This window comes from Canis lupus, chromosome 25 (genome assembly GCF_048164855.1).
Source record: "Canis lupus baileyi chromosome 25, mCanLup2.hap1, whole genome shotgun sequence".
Taxonomy (NCBI): Eukaryota; Metazoa; Chordata; class Mammalia; order Carnivora; family Canidae; genus Canis; species Canis lupus.
Genome location: NC_132862.1, coordinates 43174836 through 43196658, shown reverse-complemented (window position 1 = coordinate 43196658; position 21823 = coordinate 43174836). Strand labels below are relative to the sequence as shown.

Genomic DNA, 21823 nt, shown 5'->3' with positions numbered 1-21823 from the left:
TGTTTTCTTTGAAAACTTGCTTTTTTCACTCAATATTGTTTGAAGTCACCTGTGATGATATACAAGGAGACACTACAAGATATCTACCATATTACTGTAATTTGGCTTTGTTCATTATCACTGTTAGTTATTAGCTGATACCTAAATATATCACATTTAAATCATCTATTAACTAATCTTTAGGCTGATCCCCATTTTTTGCTACTACAATATTGCAGTGGTGTTACAATATTTAATCTCTTTGGATACACATTTAAATGTATCTCTAGTACACGGGTTCTTAAATTATTACAAAGCTATCATAATCAAAACAGTGTGGTATTGGCATAAGAATAGATATATATACCAAGGAATAGCATTAGAAGTCTAGAAATGAGCCCATACATCACTTATGAATATATATACCTGAGAGCATTCAGTAATCCTTGTGATTTTTGTCACCAACAACCCTAGATATTTTGACACTACATAGAAGTGGTTATAGATTATCTCAAAGTATCGTTTACATTAATCATTACTTTGAAATTCAGAGTTATTACATCTTTCAATTGATCTGATTAGTATGTACTAACAATGCATACTATATCACAAATCTGAAAATTTTTAGAACTATTTTAATTAGTTTTCATTATAATCCTATGTATTTTATATAGACTTAAAAACACTAGTTCTAGCCTTCAAAACAGGCACAAAAAATACTAACATCTATTTAGGATACATGTCTAGAATAACTGAATCATAAAAAATAACAGGCACCTTCAATTTTCACAGGTATCAACAAACTGCTTTTCAAGGGGACTGTACCAATGTACACTCTCTTAATAGCATTGTATGAAGGTTGCCATTGCTGTACAGGGTCACCAGCAATTGGTATAATCAGATATTAATTTTTATCCATTTGATGGGTATAAACTCCTATCCTGTTGTTTAATTTATATTTTTAGAGGCAATAGTAAGAAAAAACTTTTGTTTTCTTTGCAGACTTGAGATTCTTCTTCTGTGAGATGCCCAACCATATCATTTGTTACTTTTCTCCTTTGTAGAAGTTCTCAGTATATTCTGGATACAAATCTTTTATTAGTTTTATGTTAGAAACATGTTTTCTCAACTTGTGGTTTGCATCTCCACCTTACTTATGATGTCTTTTGATTTTGATGTTTTTATTTCACTGTACTTCATCTTTTACTCTGTGGTAGGGTGGGCTTTATCTCTTTAGTAAGTTTTCCAGACACCGAGACCCTACCTTTTCTTTTCCTTTTTAAGATATAAATCTGTTTTGTTTGCCACACTTGGGAATTTATTCACTGAGGAATTTATTTAGTTGCATTCAAGAAGGATTGGTTGCTTTTCTATATCAACCAATAACCCAATACCATCTGATGAACAAATCCATCCTTTCCATGAAAGTGTGATTTTATTTCTGGATTCTATATTGTCTTCCAATGGTCTGTCTATTCTGCACTAATACCACATTTTCTTAATCATTATAGTTTTAAAATAACTCATTCTTGGTAGAACCACTTCCTGTAACACCTTCTTCAACTTTATTCTCCAAATTATCTTGGTTATTTTTTCCAATAAGATTTTTATTTTTAATGTATAATTTTATATATATTTATAATGTAGACATTATTATTTTTGTAATATAGGAATTATAGCATAGACCAACTAAAACTATCAGAATATTATCAAGAATTTTAATTAAATGCATATAATTTGTAATGGTATAGAGACTGTATAGATAATCTGTTCAACAACTTTTTCCCCAAGCAGTATATATTTTAAGTTTTTATTGTAAATTTACACCCATTAAAAAAAAAAAAACACTATTCTCATCACCCCTCCCCATCTTATACATTATTTTCTCTATTACTTTAATTCTCTCTCATCCTATCACTTCTTAAGATAATATTATAATTGTTATTTAACAGTTTATGCTTACTTAAATATACCCATGTATCTTTTTATTCACCTTTCCATTTTGCTCCTTATTCTCTTATCTGGGCTAATTTTTCTTCTTTTGTAAAATATATTTTTCTAAATTCTTTCAGTAAATGTTCCATTAGTGGTATAATCCTAGGTTGTTTGAAATGTTTACTTCTAATCAGTCTTGAATGATAGTTTTTAGATGGATGCAGAATTCTAGGCCAGCTTATTTTTCTTTTAGGATTTTTTTTTTGAGATTTTTTTATTGATTTATTCTTGAGAGACAGTGAGAGAGAGACACAGAGACAGAGACATAAGCAGAGGGAGAAGCAGGCTCCACGCAAGCCTGACGTGGGACTCCAACACATAGGTTTTGAATGAGACATGAAAACTGGCAGCTCAATTTGCAAAGAACCCCTTTCCAGCCTCCCTCCAATTCCCTGTTTCATGAACATTTAAGATTTCCCAGTACCTTACTTGGAATCTCCTCTCTCCCAGAATCCTGTTCCATCTCCAAATTATCACAAGCTTGACTCTTCTCAAAGTTCCATAAAAGCCCCCTTTCATAGCCCATAGTCACTTCTACTCCCAATCTCAACTAGAGGCTGCAATCAACCATAAGTCATATACCCTGTCAACCGAGACTCAGATCCATAGCAGCAGAGCTATTGTATCCTGGGTTATTCTCCAAAAATGTTCCTGCTCTGGAGAGAACAGACCGTGAAAGGACGAAGTCAAAATATCTAAAACCGGGTGACTGAGGAAAGAAGCACTTGTTATTTAGTTTTTAATTACAATGCACTTTCATTTCTTGAATCTCTTTTTGAATCTATATTAAATCAGTCATACACTATCCCTTCTCCAACACTAACTTGACATTATTAGCCCTTTAACTCTTTTATATTTAACTATTTTATATTTTTAAATAACTTACTTTAAAGGCTCAATTCAATACCACTCTTCTCTGAGTTACTGGGGCTCTAATTGTACCTATTGCTTTGTTTTACCTGTGGTGGTTTGTTTCTTCATGTGATTTACAATACTGAATAAAATGGTTATCTTAAACTTTGATTTGTCTGTTGGAATATCTTCAGTTACAGGTATATTCCTGTAGATGGCCTGGAGTTTGTTTAGGCCTAGTGCCCTAGGAATATTACTAGCCTTGGTCATTAACTCCATGCAATCAGTTCCAATTCCATGCAATCAGTTTAAAATCAAACTCTATGCGATCAGTTCAAAACCATAATCATCTGTGTGAATACAGGTCCTTGTTTATAAACTTCCAGGGTCAACTTTTCTTTCACCTGACCTGAAGAAGCTTGTCTTTTCTTGTCTTAGAAACAGAATTTCTCTTTAGCCTGTATTTTCATTAAAGGTATAGGTCTCCGGGTTCCCTGTATGGAGCCTGCTTCTCCCTCTGCCTGTGTCTCTGCCTCTCTCTCTCTCTCTCTCTCTTCTCCCTCTGCCTGTGTCTCTGCCTCTCTCTCTCTCTCTCTGTCTCTCTCTGTCTCTCTCATGAATAAATAAACAAAATCTTTGAGGAAAAAAAAAAAGGTATAGGTCTCTTTAAGGAACAACTTTATTGCATCTCGATTCCACTTACCTGCTTGGGTTTAAGACTTCATCTATCATTAGATGATAAAACCATGCCTCTTAGTTATTAACAAGATTGGTAACTGTCCCAGAAAAGTCCTTGCGTCAGTTCACACTTCTCCCACTCTGGTTTTTTTGTTTCTTCTTAGTTTTTAGACCTTAGAAGGATTATTCTTACATTCTTACAAGGTTAATCATGCTTAAAAAGAAAGGTTTTTATTTTTCTTTTTTTTTTAATTTTTATTTATTTATGATAGTCACACAGAGAGAGAGAGAGAGAGAGAGAGGCAGAGACACAGGCAGAGGGAGAAGCAGGCTCTATGCAGGGAGCCCAATGTGGGACTCGATCCCGGGACCCCAAGATCACACCCTGGGCCAAAGGCGCTAAACCACTGAGCCACCCAGGGATCCCACTTTTTTATCTTTTTAAAGATTTATTTATGGAGAGAAGAGGAGAGAGGTTTAAGCATACTCCATGCTGAGTACAGAGCCCAATGCAGGGCTCAATCCCAGGACCCTAAGATCACAATCTGAGCCAAAACCAAGAGTCCAACACTTAACTGACTGCACTGAACGTTTGCTTAATTTTAACAAATATTTGGGTACCCTCTATCAGACAACAGGATATGATGAATATCAGAGAAAAAGTTCTGCTACCATAGACTTTCAAGGATTAAGAGGCAAAGGCATTAATTTTATTATGATAAAGAGGAAAAAACTGGGTACTCTGAGAACATATCACAAAAGACCCAATTCTGTGTATTTGAATGTGCACAAGCTAGAGTTAACCATGTAAGAAGAGAAGAACCTCTATCAGCAGGATACTCTAAGGATTAAGTGATATCATGGGCATGAAAGTACCCATAGTTCCGGTCATGTAATACTTGAATAGAAGAAATAGATTAGGGGCAAGGAGACTCAAAACTCTAATAACAGTGAACTCTGAAACTAAAACGTTTTATTTAAATTTTATTCACCAACAGTTTAAAACTGCTGGAAAATCTATCACTTACAGTAGACCACTGAAGCAGAAACTTAGAATGAATATACACTATACAGGATAAGGGAGAATAATGCTTAAGAGTAATAGTTTAAATATAAATTGCATAAATATGATCACTGTTGTACAAATAGAGAGTTAATTTTAAGTCTGAATAATCCTCTGTAAAGGGTTTTCACAAAATCTTTAGTTTAAAATACACACTGAACCTTCAATTGGGCAGTGTTTTCTCTCAACTGATATGTAATTTTAGATCAAAATTGTTACTAGATGTAAAATAGGACATTAACAAAAATCATTCTACTTTGTTACTTAAATTGTATTTAAAATCTAAAGACTCGGGGGATCCCTGGGTGGCGCAGCGGTTTGGCGCCTGCCTTTGGCCTAGGGCGTGATCCTGGAGACCCAGGATCAAATCCCACGTCGGGCTCCTGGTGCATGGAGCCTGCTTCTCCCTCTGCCTGTGTCTCTGCCTCTCTCTCTCTCTCTCTCTGTGACTATCATAAATAAATAAAAAATTTAAAAAAAAAAAAAAAAAAAAAAATCTAAAGACTCGGGCAGCCCCGGTGCCCCAGCAGTTTAGCGCCGTCTTCAGCCTGGGGTATGATCCTGGAGACCTGGGATCAAGTCCCATGTCAGGCTCCCTGCACGGAACCTGCTTCTCCCTCTGCCTGTCTCTCTCTCTGTCATGAATAAATAAATAAAATCTTAAAAAAAAAAAAAATCTAAAGACTCTTCTATCTATAATTCAGAGTTTTCAATAATGTTTTAAAGCACACAAAGCTTGGTAAATTTTCTGTTGAAATTCACTCAAAGTAATTCACTTATGTCTTTCTCTACTACCACTCTTATTTCAAGCCATCATGATCTCCTCTGAATCCTATAATAACCTATGAAGTTGTTTCCCAAATCTAATCTTAACCTTATATAATCTCTTTTCCATTTTGTCCATATACAGCCAGAATGTTTTTAGTGCCAATTTAATCAATTCTGAAGTATGTCTACATAATTTTTAGAAATATCCTTTTTCACATTTTTAATATACCTGAAATTAGAATGTGTCATGCTATTGGAGTTTTAGATCCAATGAAATATTTTACATCATAATCCTGATTAAACTGCTAAATAACTTTCTACAGCTTTTAGGACAATGGAGAAAATCACTGTGACCTATGAGGTCCCAAAATTTATGGTCCTTGCCTACTCTTCAAGCCTAATTTCTTATCACTCTAAACTTTCCCATTCTCAAGCATATTATGCTTCTTCCCATACAGGTCTTTCATACATTGTTTCCTCTATAACTAAGACAGCCTTCGATCAACCTTTTTTGCCTAGTTAATGCCCGACCATCTTTCAAAGATCAATTTAAGTCATTTCCTCAGGGACACCTCCCCTGACTGTCCCTTACTCTAGGTCATCATACCCCCTACACACACACCTTTTACAAACTATGTATATGCCTCTTGTATAGTACTTAATCAGTAGTCATTTTACATTGAGACTTATTCTAAAAGCAGTGACAAACTGCTTTTTTCAGTGTTCTATCTTTAGCATTTGACAATCTCGCATAATGACTTACTCAATAGCCATGTATTGAATGAATCCATGGAAGTGCTTGCCAAGAAAAAAAAAAGTACACATATATCCTTAACAAGCAGTTAGCATTTCCCCAGGAATAAAATAAATTTCAATGACTTAAAAGAAAGGTAAGAATTGAAATTGGGCCTCTGATTCTCAGTAAGTCTAATATAATGACTGCCGCTGCCATTTTCATTTTTTAAAATAATTTGTAAAAGCTCATTGTAAAAGGTGCCAACTACTTATTTATAGCAAAGTACAAAAAAAGGAGGGGGGGACCTCAAACAGGGATTTCTTCCTCACCAAAAAAAACTAGAACCAATTTTCCTTGTGAACACAATAAATCTGCCAAATCTTAAAATTCTATCAAAATACTTTTATCTAATTTTGCCTACAAGTCATCTATATTGTAATAGAGGGTATTTTAGATATCTGTAAATTTTTTTCCTCCCTGAAAATTACTGGTGATTTATTTAAAGAGGTCTGAGAAAATCTTTAAAATTGGAAATATAAAATTACATGAATATAGATTATCAACTAGTGGGGGAAAAAACCCAAATAAGTAATCTGGTGCTTCTTTCAATAATTTGTCAACTTGGTCTACCTATAACTAAGTCTTCTATTTTTTAATCTAGGAGCAATTCATAAAATATCTCAGAACGATATTATTTTAGCACCCCTAAATTTTTTAAAGACAACAGTAAAATATATCAAAACCAACAAGCACACAGACCAGTAACAGGGTTTTAAAAATACTTGCCAATTGTTTGCTACTTTATAGCTGGTTGATTATTCTGTTCTCATTAATTCTCAGAAAAACCTTGTGACTTATTAGGTAATATGACTTTAACAGATAAGCAGATTGAGAAAAAAATTTAACATATCCCTTAAGTTCACAGGAAAAGCAGAACCAAGAATTCAATGAAGATTTGATTCAAAGCTCATGTTTCACTTATTATACTAGAACAAGTATCTTAGATTTTTTGTGAAGCTTCTAAAACAATGTTCTCATGTTCAACATCAACCATGTTATTTCTATTAACTAGGGATCACTGAAAAGAACTAGTCACTTTTACTAAATTATAATTGAAGGCCAAGTAAGAGGAATATATATTATTTAAATATTACCGTCAATCAAATATTCAGGATGACAATGATAAAATTTTTAAATAATCAAATGAGATTTAGAACAGATGAGCTACTCTACTGCTTTTTAGTAACTTCTCACCACCATTACCAAGCTGGATATTCCTGGGGGCTTGGTACATACACTACCATTCATTACCTTCAGTGTAAACTAGAGCTGATGCAGCTAACCCACTCTATTCATTTCATTCATTTCTTTCCACCTACATAAAATTGTTTGGACAGGCTAAATGAACAAAATCAAGGATCACTGTCACATGACCTCCCATAATATGCATAGTTCCAGGCTGCTGAGGGGTGGAGGTGGGGAGCTGGTCAACAACTAAAACAATCGTCCATCTCAGTACCATTCAAATAACAGTACTCAGTAGATTATTTGCTGATGCAATTTCTTCTTGGGTAAAAAACACAATGTTAATATTTGGTACAATGGCCTTACAGCAATTTGTACATCATCGTTTGCTGTTTTTTTGTTGTTGTTGTTAAGATTTCTTTCTTTATTTATGATAGACAAAGAGAGAGAGAGAGGCAGAGACACAGGAGGAGAGAGAAGCAGGCTCCATGCCGGAGCCCGACGTGGGACTCGATCCCAGGACTCCAGGATTGCACCCTGGGCCAAAGGCAGCCGCCAAACCGCAGAGCCACCCAGGAATCCCTTCGTTTGCTTCTTTTAAGAAGCTATTTTATTATTATTTTTAAAGATTTTATTTATTTATTCATGAGAGACACACACAGAGAGTGGCAGAGACACAGGCAGAGGAAGAAGCAGGCTCCACGCAGGGAGCCTGATGCAGGACTCAATCCCGGGACTCCAGGATCACCCTCTGGGCCACAGGCAGGTGCTAGATTGCTGAGCCACCCAAGGATCCCCTCATTAATTAATTTTATTGGCTAACATCTGTACCCCCAAAATATCTGGTTCTCAAGTCTTATTAGCATTCAAGCTTCTACAGCATTTTATTTTTAGCAATATTCAAAGTTTTACTGCTAAATTAAGACCACAGACATATCAAAATATGGGTGGAGAGAAGTGCCTGGAATTCTGTGATTAAAATATTTTAGGTCAATATTGGAGTCCTCCCTCCTTATCATTTTTTTGCACCACACTGACTTAGCAAAGACCTGGGCATCTACTACATCTTTTAAAGTGACACTTAATTGTGGGTTTTGGGATAAAGAAATAAAAACTTGTCTTTAGGTAGAAAGCAGTTTGAAACTTTCCAGTGCAGCATGGGTTTCAGTTACCATTGAGTAAAGAAGTAATTCAAACAAACAAACAAAAAACCAACTATTCTGTATTTTGAAAGAAAGGAATCATATAAGTAATTAAGTTTGACATATCACTTATAGGTCTACATAGTCTAATAATAATTCCAAGATGATAAAAGTATTTTGTACTTCTAAATATACTTCTACACTAAAATATTTTGCTTTTTAAGCTGTATAGGTAACTTGTATTCTTTTCTTGAAAATTTCAGAATAGAGATTGAAGGCCTGGGGAAAGGTGGGAAAATAACTAGAAGGAAAATAGTTCTCATGCAAAAACTCTTAAATGTTATAACAACAAAAATGACTAATAGGGCCGTTAAGGTGTTTTGAAATACAATATGAAATTTTTTTTTTTTTTTTTTTTTTTTACAATATGAAAATTAAACCTGGATTTTAAGTGGCCAAATCTACAGAGTAAATTTCTACTACAAATTTCTTTATGGCCTTCTATCAGGTACCCTTAGAATGGAATTGGGTCTGTCCCATAGAGAAGAGTTTAATTTTACTCAGTAGGTCAATATATGTGATAATTACTGGGGCGAGGGAGGGTAGAAGGATTATTTTTAAAATGAACTGTGTCACCTGCTTCTCCATTGAGTCTGTTTTGTTTTCAAAGATTTTATTTATTTATTTGAGAGAGAGCAGAAAACACAAGCAGGAAGTTGGGGGGGTGCGCAGAGGGAGAAGCAGACTCCCTGTGGAGCAGAGGTGGGGGAGAGGGGGTGCTGTGGGGCTCCAGGATCAAGACCTGAGCCAAAGGCAGATGCTTAACCCACTGAGCCACCCAGCCACCCCCCTCCACAGTCTTTTAAGAACTATTTTGAAAGAGTTGAGTACCAGTTTTGGGGACCAAAGAAGAAAAAAAGGGTCATGAAAAGAATAGTAAAAAACAAAACCAAAAAAGCCCTGGTTTTTCTAACTCCCAATCAGACCCTTCTTCCCAATGTGGCTCATTTTTATTTGCATTTCATTTATTTACAAAAAGGTTCTCTGTTTCAAAGCAGCAAGAAAAAAATGATCTACTTAAACAAAAATCAAGAGTGCTTTCTCAAACCAGACTAATTTATATAGTTCTATCCTTAAGCATCCTCCAATTCATCCCCAGTCTGGGCCACAAATATGTAAATCTGGAGTCTAAGAGATTCTCTCCACCCATCTCCTTGTAGGGGGAGGGGGGCAGGCACAAAAGCCAAATAATTCAAACATATCTAGAACCTGGCACAAATAGAAAGCTTTATGTTAATGCTACAAATATAGCAGATACTTATAAATAGCTAAACCACAAAATGAAAGTAAACACATTCAATCCTATTAAAAAATAGCAATTTTCACTAAATGACTTGCAATATCCACTATAATAGCAAAACTCAGAACACTACTTAGCCATCCACATAAATTCAAAAGTTTTTACTGAAATAGATTCGATTCATTTGAATGTGAAGGCAATGAACTGAGAGAGCTAAACCCCAACTGTTACAGGTAGAGCCTTATACAAAAACTTCCTAAAGAAAGCAAAAAGAGTTGAGAAGGGGACAAAGAAGGGACGCTGAATGTGGACAGAAAGATAAAAAAAAATTCTTGTTCATTATAAGGAAATTTTATACTTCAGAGACAAATGATACCCTGCAGTGGCTATGAAAAAGTTTCCAAAGTTTTTTGAATGGGGAATGAAGGGTTGCCAAAGGTGAGATCAACAATATATAACTGGGGCATCAGTGGTTTAGCGTCATCTTCGGCCCAGGGCGTGATCCTGGAGACCTGGGATCGAGTCCCAGGTCAGGCTTCCTGCATGGAGCCTGCTTCTCCCTCTGTCTCTGTCTGTGCCTCTCTCTCTGTGTGTGTCTCTAATGAATAAATAAAAATCTTAAACAACAACAACAACAACAACATATAACTGAAAACTCCCCACGGAGTTATTAGCACTGAAACTCAGTAGATCATCCTGTTAAGAATCCGCCACCACAGGAAAGCTACATGCCATAGCTGCACATTGCAAAGCAAGAATCTCATCAAAGAATTCCCTGAGCTTTATTCCCAAAACTGGTCTCATTTAGTCCAGGAGGAAAATCAATAAAATTAAGTCCAGTACATAAGAACACAATGCATTAGCTTTTCAATAGGCATAATCTAAGGAAATAAGACCGAAGTAAAACTTTTAAAAACCTCCTAAAAGAGGGAAGACAACACACACACACACACACACACACACACACACACACACACGAGGATTCTGAGTATATACTCATTCATATTAAATACTTGTGTATCACTTCTTCTGGGATCCCCTCCTTATCAGCTCAATCTTAACCCCTCCCTTCTCATATCCACTTGGGGGACAGGGAATAAATATTTCCACTTTACAAGGAGTCCCAGAAATACAGAAAACAGTAAGATGTGAAGAGTAAAGAAAAAAAAAACAAAAAACTAAAAGCCCAATTTGCACAAGTGCACCTGCCTTAATGAAGTTTTATGTTCATGTTCAGTAGGGTGTATTTTAATGTAATGCTTTACTAATTCTGGAATTCAAATTACTATTTACAAAGGTCTAGTGCACAGTTTATGACCCAAGACTCAATATATCTCCAACCCTACAAAGTTTCTTCCATAAATTAGCTCATTATCAATTTCAATTTCCCAATTTCTCTTTGTCTTCCCAGGCAATAGGCTGAAACTTTTTTAATCCTTATAATTCCATAATTCCATCATTCTTCATATCTCATTTCCACTGCTGCACACTAGTAAAACATACAACTAATTCATATCAAAACAACTATTAAACTTTTCCTACATCAATCTATCCTTTTAATGGCAGATGTTCTCCAAAACACTAATTTTATCATGCCAACTCCCTTGCTCAAAAATAGTGAGTGTAAAATTAGCCAACTTTGCCCAACGCTAAGAATTTTCTGGGGCATCTGTCAACTAAGTGTTCTAGGGGCATTACCGTAAAACCAATCACCAGGGGAAGGACCTCTTACGCTCAGTATGTTTGAAAAGTACTCTATTACATTAAAATCCAAATTCAAAAGCCATTCAGATTCATCCTTTTTTCCCCAACACTTTCCAAAATAACCCAACCACATATAGGAAGGATTCCTACATTCTCACACGCCATGTTCATCTCTTCTTTTGTACTCCTATAACTAAAGTAATTGACATGAGTCTTATTTTCCTTGCCTGTAAAATGGAAACATCATCTTTCTTGACTAAGAATTATTTTGAGAATTTAACATACTGCGTGCAAGTTTTCAAAACTATGACAATAATTACATAAAGAACATTTTTAAAAGATTTATTTATTGGAAGGAGAGAGAGAGAGAGATAGAGAAAGAAAATGTGAACACCTGGTGTGGAGGAACAGAGGGAAAGAATCTTTCAAGCAAACTCCTGCTGAGCACATAGCTCAATCTTGCCACCCATGAGATCACTACTCGAAACCAGGAGTCAGATGCTTAACTGACTGAGCCACCCAGGCACCCTAAGAACATTATTTTTATGGCAGCTACTCCATTCACAGGGATTTATTATCACATACGAATTCCTGAAAATAATTCACATTTGGCCATTTTACACTGCAGCGTAAGAGACTGATGAGAAAGTCATCAGAAGTCATCTCCCATTTCCTTAATTTGGGACTACAGACATATCAGGAATTGGTAAAAGAATTCTATGCTCTTAGACAATTAAATACAAATTTATATACGTATATTCTGACTCAACTAGTTGACCAAAAGATTTCACGAGGAAGTTTATTTTTTTAATTACATTAGCAATCAAATGATAAGCTAAGTGGCAATTTATAAATCCCATGTATTGCTAATTTTGCTAAAAGATTTTGGCTGCAGATAGATTGGCATGTCATAATGTCACCTAATTTCCTGTCAACTATTTACTCTAAATTCCTTTACTATTTAAAGATAAAATTGCTGCAGTTATAATTTGTAACTGAAAAAGACATTCTTTTAAGACTAACTTACTTATAAAAGAAGACTAACTGCAACAATTTGATTCAGACTACGAAGTAAACACTAATTTGGTTTTAGTTAATTTGCATTTAAATCCAAAGTGTGTTTTATTTTATAGTTGGGTATAACCTAAAAGCACAAGAATTGTGTATTTTGTTGTCTATTCACATATGTAACATTTCAATAATTAAGTAATATTAAGGGTAATATTGCTTTTTCCTTTAAAACACATCTGACAATGAGATACCACTTTAAATGCATTAGGTTGACTATTAAAAAAACAAACAAACAAACAAACAAACAAACAGAGGCACCTGGGTGGCTGTCAGTTAAGCCTCTGCCTTTGGCTCAAGTCCTAATCCCAGGGTCCTGAACCAGAATCAGGTTCCCTGCTCAATAGGGAGTCTGCTTCTCCCTTTCCCTCTGGGCTTGCTCTCTCACTCTCTCTTGCTCTCAAATAAGTAAATAAAATCTTTAACAAAACAAAACAATGTTACCAAGGATACAGAGTAATTGGCACCCTTGTGCAATACTGGTAGGAATGTAAAATGATATAACCACTATGGAAAAACAGTATGGCACTTCTCCAAAAAACTAAACACAGAATTACGTACGACCCAGTAGGTCCACTCCTCCCATATATCCAAAAGCATTAAGAGCAGGGACTTTATTCGCAACAGCCATGGGTAAAAACAACGCAAGTGCCTATCAACAGATGAATGGAAAACAAAACATGGCAAATATGTACAGCAGAATACTATTCAGCCTTTAAAAGGAAATTCTGACACATGTTATGACATGGATGAACCATAAGGACATTATACTAAGTAAAATAATCCAAGATGTAAAAGGACAAATATTGTATGATTCCATTTCTATGAGGTACGTAGAATAGACAAATTCAGAGACAAAGAGTAGAAAAGAGGTTACAAGAGGTTGGGGGAAGGGTAGAATGGTAAGTAAATGTTTAATGAATTTAGATTTTCAGTTTGGGATGAAGAAAAGTTCTAGATATGGATGGTGGTGATGAATGTACGTCACTAAGAGTATAATTAATATCACTGAACTCATATACACTTACAAAGTGTTACATTTTTGTAAATCAATGTTATGTATATTTTACCACCTAAACAAAAAAGTCTATTAAGATTTCTAGATTTTGAGGAACTCTGCTCTTAATGCTTAAGAAAATGAAATGCAAAATTCAGGACAGGGGAGGCCAGGGGATGCCACTGGGGAGAATCACACGGAAAGCTTCAAAGTTATAGATAATGTTCTACTTCCTACATTAGGATATATACTAGATGAATATCTTGAAATAAATGAGATACTGTATATGATCCTTTTACACTTAAGAGAAAAATGCCTACTAGTTATCTTATCAACTCTCTAAATAAGAAAAAAGATAAGTTACAAATCTCACATTTTCTTATTTTCAAGGCAAGGAATTAATTCTACCTCAATACTGACCTCTTGATAAGTTTAACTAGGAACTAGACTAGTTTTCATTATTATTAAAACCTAAACCAAGTGTCATTTCACCCAATGAATTGGTTTTAACATACCTTTTAAAAAAATCAGTTACAGTATGATCAGTGGGTATGTGGGGAATTTAAATATTTTGAAACCTTAGATGAACTTTTTCGGCATAGAGAAATGTAGTATATGTGTGTGTGTATATATATATATGCCCTGTTTTTGTCACATCTTCATATTTTGCCATATTTGTTTTAGATTATTTTATATGAAATAAAAATGTCATTTCCTTCTCTTCCTCCCCATACCTATACCCACTGTCTGAAATTTGTCACTCTACTGTATATTTTAACAATTTTACAACATATGTACACATTCATGAATGATACTGCTTTATATGTTTTGACTTTTATATAAATGCTATTTCTGAACTTTTTCCTGGCTTTTTTGCTTGTGATTTTTTTTTTTTACGATTTTATTTATTTATTCATAGAGATGCAGAGAGAGAGAGAGAGAGGCAGAGACACAGAGAGAGAAGCAAGCTCCATGCAGAGAGCCTGACGTGGGACTCGATCCAGGGTCTCCAGGATCACGCCCTGGGCTGCAGGCGGCGCTAAACTGCTGCGCCACCGGGGCTGCCCCTGCTTGTGATCTTTTTAATGAACTAATTTCCTATCCCAACAGAGAAGGCCATCCTTCAAGTATATAATATATATATTGAAATATAATTAACCATATTATAAAATTGAACCAAATAAAATTGTCTTTTGTCAGTCATCATGGGTGATGTACAGGCTATATCATATAATTCATGGTTGTACTGTACAGTACAACCTGTACCTGTACTCATGGTTAAGTACAGGCTATATCATATAATTCAACCTAACACAGGATGGAATTATTTTCATTTTTCTCCCAGTGGTTTAGAAGATACCTTATTTAATTCTACTAGTGCTTACTTTTTAAGTTGTCCAACAACATTCTTTAACTTATATCTAGGATCAGGATCTTTGGAGTATCTTACATTTGAATTCAAAACATGTTTACCACCTTCCTTACCTACTTCTTAGTTGTTAAAGTAATCTAAAGATTGATTGATTATGGCTTCCTTTTTGATGCCAGGTTAATTTTATTTAAAAATAAAATTATGCTGGTCACATGGCATTTATATTTCCTGTATAGTCATGTTTACAATTTTAGCCATTTCATATATATTGTCAGTCATTATAAAATGAATTCAATCTTTGATACCCTAATTCTTGCTTTAATACTCTAGTCCCTTTAACAAAGTTGATGCCATGGTCTTCTAGCACCTAATATTGGAGTGAAGAATCTGATTTTAGATCTTTAATAAATAATAGCACTGCTCTACATGGATATTTAGAAGTTGCCCTTTCCCCATACTTTATAGTTCAATTATTTTACTAGAATGTGCCTAAGATGTAGGTCTCTTTTCTTGTTTTGTTTTGTTTTGTTTTGTTTTAAAGAAGGGAGTTCTTCCTGTGTACAAAGAACTTCTTTTTCAAAACTCAGGAAAGTTTTATTCTAGTCTATCAATTATTGGTCCTTTAGGAATGGGTAAGTCATGGGAATAAAAGGGACAGCACAGATGTTCCAGAGTTTATGGTCTGTTACACATGTAACAGAAGAAGTAGTCAAATTCCCTTCTCATATTCATATTGTGATATACATAAATAGCAATACCATTACCAGTTCCTAGTAAGCTTTTAACTAGTGGAGATGTTTCTCAAACTTCTGTCATTTGCCTATCATTTTCACGGTATTTTTCCAAAACCAATACTAGCTATAATATTTACTTGATATTTTTATTTACAATGTATCACTTTATTTAATACCTAATTTGGCATCCTCTTAATCAATTAGTATTGCATTGCTGGTGATTAAAACAAATTTATAAGTGGGGTGCCTAGGTGGCTCAGTTGATTAAGTGTCATACTCTTGCTTTTGGCTTAGGTCATGATCTCAAGATTGTGCAACTGAGCTGCAACAAAAGCACCAGAATCAGACTGCACTGAGCAGGGAGCCTGCTTAAGATTTTCTCTCTCTTTCTGCCCCACTTCCCCCTTAAAAAATTTTAAGAATTAAAATGTTTTTCTTTCATATATCACCTGAAAATATCTCTTATGTCTAGAAGTATATACACCATACTTTGGATAACAATCCCCAATACACTACATGTACAACAGAATTACCACCAAGTATTCCTCTCTCCCTACCACCTCATTTACTGATATGCTTCCATACAGAAAATTTGTGAGGGGCACACACTAACGACACTGAAAAAGACACAAAAAGACAGTCAGTTCATCTCATGGAACAGTGGGTGAAGTTGATGGTGGATTAACTTTGTGGTTAGCTCAGGCCCCAGGTCAGACTTTTTAACAAATAATAGGGATAGATAAGGATTTTTTTTTTTTCTCTGCCTGTGGTGATCTTCATTTCAAAAAACAGTCAATATAAATTCCATGTGCTGAAATCTACATAGTATTCCTCTATCTGGCTGAATCTGCCTTATTATTAATACTTATTCCCACTTCTGTCTTTATGTTTATCAATTTTCATTTCTATTAATATTAGGAGTTTTCATTCATTCTTGATTTCATGATTATTTTCATGAGAAAAATAAGAAAGCCTGTCTTTGCAATTGTTAGCCATCATTTTAAAACTTCCCCACCCCTATACACCAGTTTTTAAGTTCTGCTAACCAAATAACCAACTAACACCAAGGAACAAGCTTGTCACTCCATATAAAAAGGTGATTAACATCATTTTAGAAGTTGGCAGGAGTTTCCAACTGAAATGGTAGAATAAACATCTTATCTTACTTTCCCTCCAGACCCCATTAACATAGTAACCCAAGGAAGCTCAAGAAATAAATACTAAATGCAAAATGATAAAAGATGGAGGGGAGTTTCAGCAGAAGATGTCTGGCAAACACTAACATTTTTTTTAAGATTTTATTTATTTATTTATTCATAAGAGACAAAGAGAGAGGCAGAGACACAGGCAGAGGGAGAAGAAGGCTCCATACAGGGAGCCCAATGTGGGACTCGATCCCGGGTCTCCAGGATCACGCCCTGCGCTGAAGGCAGGCGCTAAACTGCTGAGCCACCCAGGGATCCCAAACACTGACATTCTGAACCAAGAAGTAACATTATTCTAGAATATAGAAAGCACCTAAAAAGGGAGGCAATCTTTTCCTGAAAAATGATGAGGCTCAGTAAAGCAGAAATGAAATATTGAATTTAAAAAAAAAAAAATTGTAAGGCAGACTAATCAATGCCCCTTCCCTTCCTGTACTCAGCAAAATGCTCAGTCAAGAGCTTACCTTTGGGTGGTAGGAAAAAAATTAAGGTTTATTCTAAAGAAATTAAAGCAACTAGTGGAGCAATTAAAGTAGAAGTTGGTACCCCTAAACAAAACCCATTACCGGTAGTTCTACCATTTTAGGAGCTCCCTGACTGTTCTGGGAGAGTGACAGTTAAAAAGTCCACCCATTTTCAGAGCTCACAGTAAGCCTTATTCTTAAATATCAACAGACAATCACCACACTTGAGAGAATCTGTAAAGGAAAAATTCCACACCCTGCCAGCCAAAAAGGAAGAGAAAAAGCAGGATTAACAAAAAAACAAAACAAATTCAGGAACTAGAGTAAACCAAAACAAATAAACAAATCTTTTGTTTAATGAATACAGAGTTTCTGTTTGGGATAATGAAAAGTTCTGGAAATTGGTAATGGTAAGGGTTTCAAATATTGTGAATGTATTTAAAACCACTGAATTGTACATATAAAAATATTGAAATGGTAAGCTTTATGTTATATTTTTAATCACAAAAAATATTACTACGAGTGAAATGGAAAAACGGAAACAATGTAGCAAGAAACTTGAATGCTAGAGGAAAGCTGAATGATCTTGTGGTATTGTATCACAAATTCTTTGCCAAATAAAAATGTGATCAAAGAGAATGAAGCCCAAAAATGCAGGGGGAGAAAAGGATTTAGAGCTAAGTATGGAAGTTAATAAATTTTTTTCTGTATTTTGTGATATTTTTGGTATTAGCTTTTTTAAGTTTGTAATTTGTTGTGATTTCTCATTACACATAAATATTCATTTTCATAATTTCTTTAAAAAATTTATAGAGTACCTTAAAAATATTAGGACTATAAAACAATCACAGAAAATGATGGGGGGGGAGGGAGGGACCAGAAGGAACTCACAGAAATTAAAGATATGCTCACCAAAAGAAAAATTCGATAAAAGCATGCAAGAATAATGCCAAACCAAAAAAAAAAAGAAAAAAAAAAAAAGGCAGACAAAAAGGTTGGGGGCGAAGCTGGGGAGGTGCAAGTAGGGGAGAGTACAGTCTGCAAGAGTTTCAACATATAAATAAATATGCCCCAGAAAAACAAACAAACAGAAAACAGGAAAAATAGAAGAGTGGAAATTATCCAAGAATGAAAACATTTCCCAAAGCATAAAAACATACAAGGAAAAAAAAAAAAAAACATACAAGGGCTGTTAACAACCAAACACAATGGATGGTAGTGAAAATGAAAAAAAAAAAAAAAAAAAAAAGAGACCCATTTCTGTAAGACAACTTTCCAAAACCAAAAGAATTTAGGGGAGGGACACCTGGGTGGCTCAGGGGTTTAGCGTCTGCCTTTGGCCCAGGGTATGATCCTAGAGTCCCGGGATCAAGTCCCACGTCGAGCTCCCTGCATGGAGCCTGCTTCTCCCTCTGCCTGTGTCTCTGCCTCTCTCTCTCTCTCTCTCTCTCTCTCTCTCTGTGTGTCTCTCATGAATAAATAAATAAAATCTTTAAAAAAAAAAAGTATTTAGGGGATAGGAAGGGATTAACAGCAGAACTGTGGAAAGAAAATAATATAAACAGAATCCTAAATAAATCCAGAATTAAAAAAAAAAAAGGAGAAGTATTTCATATATGGAAGCACTCAAAGTTTACCATACATGCATACTTTCTTATTAGCAATAGGCTTATGACGTTTTCACAAATTAAATTTTCAAAAAGTGGTGGGGAGGGGACACAAGGGATTCAGGAAACAGGAGATAGTAGATTCAATCCATGAAAGAAAACAAGCAAACAAACAAGACAGTTGTGCAGTATACTTAAAGAGAATATAGAAAGATCAAGTCCAGAACAGGGGCATAGAGAATTCTGAAAGTTTTCTCTGGGAGTGAGACAACTCAATATATTTGATGGGATTAAAAAAAAAAAAAAAAAAAAAAAAGACCTGAAAATATGGTAAGAAAAACATAAAGGTAACTGAAAACTGTAAGAAAAACAGCAGTACAAGGCAAAGGAACTGTGCCCATACTGTTTGGCTCAAAGATAAATACTGGCAATCATTAACACTTGATTTTCACTTTTAGATACTGTTAAAGGATAGAAAACAGAATGTTAATATTAATCATGTTGCTAGTTTAAAATACATATAATGGGGGATCCCTGGGTGGCACAGCGGTTTGGCGCCTGCCTTTGGCCCAGGGCGCGATCCTGGAGACCCAGGATCGAATCCCACGTAAGGCTCCCGGTGCATGGAGCCTGCTTCTCCCTCTGCCTATGTCTCTGCCTCTCTCCCTCTCTCTCTGTGTGACTATCATAAATAAATAAAAATTAAAAAAAATAAAATAAAATAAAATAAAATTACATATAATGGAGGTTTAACAGAATTGAAGAATAGAATAAGAATGATATTATCTTCATCTTACAAAGCAGAAAATAGAAACTGCTTGGAATTGATGGAATTCCAATATTCCACTATTCCAATTGATGGAATATTGATGGAATAAATAAAGGTTTGGCATGGGTAGATTATGTAAAGTTGCAAATGAGTTAAACTCCAATCATTTCAATATCACCATTAGAACTGCAACTGTATTATGACTTTAACTTTCAAAAATCTATCTTTTTATAAAACAAATTTATGGATAAAAGGAAATTTTACATTATTGCTGACTGAAAACCAATTATATTATTTGCCTTATATAAAAGGTAATTATAAAATTGGGAAAATATTACCAAATTTTAGCTAAACTGTTCAATCTATATTCAGTACATGTGCTCTAAAGATGAGAATCAAAAGTCTCAAAGAATCTACTATGTACTGAGGGTAGGAAATAATCTCTATAAGGATACAACCAATACTAGAATACCCAAGTATAGCAAAGAGACAGAAAAAAAGATCAATTTAGATAAAGTAATGACAATATAAGCAGGGAAATGAAAAAAAATACCTATATAGATAACATCAAAATAAAAAGTTCAGGCACTGTTTAAACATATAATTTTAGAATGGAAATGGTAAGGAGTTAAACGTTAGTAAAACCTTAGGAGAACTTTATACTCCAATAAGGAGATTTATATTTTGTAATATATTTATATTATAAATTCACATTATAGAGAATAGAACACCAATGAAAATTTTTAAATATGTGATCAAATTTGCATCTTCAAAAGATCACACTGGCATTGATGTGAATCACATATTAGAGAAATGTATCTAGGCTTCTTAGGGAAATCATTTTTGGTGACAACTGCATTGATACAGAAACGACAGAATCAAGGTGACAAAGTGGTTGATTATAAATGGGAAGTAGATATGGAAGAAGATATAAAGGAAAAAGAAATCTAAGATGATTCTCAGGATTTTTTGCAACCATTTAAAAAATATCAAAACCAAAACACTTATTAAGCCAATGATGGAGATAAAATAGACATGATCAACCCAAATGCAGAAAGATTTTAAAAAATAATAATAACTGGAACAAAGAGAAAACAACTAGCAACATTATTAGTAATCTTATGAAGTTTAAATGACCTGTTATAAGGGAATTCTATGGAAAACTATATAGCAACAAATTAGATAATCTAGATGAAACAGAAAAAGTTCCTAGAAGGACACAAATTGTAGAAATGGACACAAGAAGAAATAATCTGACTAGATGTATAACAAGTAAGGAGACTGAATTGGTAATTTTTAAAAACTTCTCTCAATGAAAAACTCAGACATAGATGGCTTCACTAGTAAACACTATCAAAAGTTTAAAGAAGTAATACCAATCCTTCACAAACTCTTCCAAAAAATAGAAGAGAAATTCTAGGATGCCAGTATTAACCTAATACCAAAACTAGATAAAGACATAACAGGAAAACTACAAACAATATATTTTATGAATATAGATACAAAAATCCTCACCAAAATACAAGCAAACTAAATCCAGCAACAAATAAAAAGAACTCTATCCCATGATCAAGTGAGATTTATCCCAAGAATGCAAGGTGATTTAACATCTGAAAATCAGTTAATGCAATATATACCACATTAACAGAGTGCAAAAAGCCCACAAGTTCATCTCAGTAGATACAAAAGAAGCACTGAACAAAATTAAATACACTTCCATAAAAAAAAATTCAACAACCTAGAGTACAAGTGAACAAATTCAATCTAACAAAGGGCATCTACAGAAAACCCCACACCTAACCATATTTAACCTTAATGGTGAAAGACTAAATGCTTTTCTCCAAGATTAGGAACAATCTCCAAGAAAGGATGCCTGGTCTCACTACTTCTATTTAACATTGTTCTGAAAATTCTAAGTAGGGCCATTAAAGGGTAAAAAAAAAAATTTAAGACATCTAGAAAACTATCTTTATTTGCAGATGACATGATCTTGTATGTAAAAAATCCTAAGGCATCTACAAAAACACTTAGAGCTAATAAATGAGTTCAGTAAGGTTGCAAGATACAAGATCAATATACAAAATCTATTATATTTCTATAGACTTGCAGTGTTTCTATACACTAACAATTCAAAATTAAACAAAA

The 21823-nt window shown here is 34.4% G+C and overlaps 1 protein-coding gene across 26 annotated transcripts in view; it reads right to left on the bottom strand.

Annotated features, from left to right (window-relative positions):
* Positions 1–21823, bottom strand: part of WNK1 (WNK lysine deficient protein kinase 1) — a 150532-nt gene that overhangs the window by 88747 nt on the left and 39962 nt on the right. The gene's annotated exons all lie outside the window — the stretch shown is intronic.